General features: G+C 36.8%; 1 protein-coding gene across 1 annotated transcript in view; it reads left to right on the top strand.

Annotated features, from left to right (window-relative positions):
- The window catches only part of LOC107681908 (uncharacterized), a 21,933-nt gene that overhangs the window by 3,501 nt on the left and 17,416 nt on the right, over nt 1–1,016 (top strand). The gene's annotated exons all lie outside the window — the stretch shown is intronic.

Below are 1,016 nucleotides of genomic sequence, written 5' to 3'. Positions count from 1 at the left end.
AAATTAGTGTATATTTATATATATATATATATATATATATATATATATATGTATATGAACAATAATTTGAAGCATATTGTATGTATTATAAACAGTGAAATAAGCATGTATTTGACCAAAATTCCAGAATCTTCAGCGAGCCGACTATCTAGCGTGGTGAATGTGGAGTGCATCGTTTTGTTAACTCTTTTTATTATTTTGAGTCTTTGGGATGCGGTGACGCATGACCCTCTCACAATATATAGCTTATGCTGCTCAGAAATGTTCACGCAATCATGCTACACGCATCAGAAGCTCCACATTTATAAGTTCCGCGCTCGAAAACTATGTTTTCAACAAAATTCAGCAAGCTCAGCCAAATATAGTATAATAGGTATTGATGTTCTCGGCGTGACTCGTTGAATTACTGAAATAAATGAACTTTTCCACGACATTCTAATTTATTGAGATGCACCTGTAAATCATTATCATTATCATCAACGTGGAACTGTCTCCAAACTTTACCTCAGGGCATGGTGCCAATGTTACATACTGACTTTGTAATTAAATTCTTCTCCTTTTTATTTTGTAATGAGAAACTTTTAAAGCATTAACACCCAAAATAGTGGACATGGAAATCTGATATCTCCTCGAGCAGTCTTGTGATTTTCGCTCACACTACATGCATACAGTGCTTCGCTAGCCTACTGTGGGACTGACACTGATCTCCTTAGTATAGCCATCTGAGGGTGGCTATATTCCTGCCATTGTTATGGCAGGACAGGATGTGCGGATCTAGTCGTCGACTAAACGGTACAGCTCCTACTAGTCGACACGCTAGAGCAGTGGTTCTCAACCTTTTTTTCCACCGGGCCGCACTATGGTCAAAGTGCAAGTCTCGTGGGCCGCAAGCATATCATTTACATATTATGTCGGCAATACAAACCAACCTGATTTATATTATTATAGCCTAAATATTATGATATCTAATCGATTACATTCATTGAAATAAATAAATAATTCTACTCCCCATAAAT

Source organism: Sinocyclocheilus anshuiensis, unplaced genomic scaffold, assembly GCF_001515605.1.
Source record: "Sinocyclocheilus anshuiensis isolate Anshui unplaced genomic scaffold, SAMN03320099.WGS_v1.1 scaffold1973, whole genome shotgun sequence".
Lineage (NCBI taxonomy): Eukaryota > Metazoa > Chordata > Actinopteri > Cypriniformes > Cyprinidae > Sinocyclocheilus > Sinocyclocheilus anshuiensis.
Note: the sequence above shows the minus strand (reverse complement) of the source record. Positions and strands in the feature narration are given on the sequence as shown.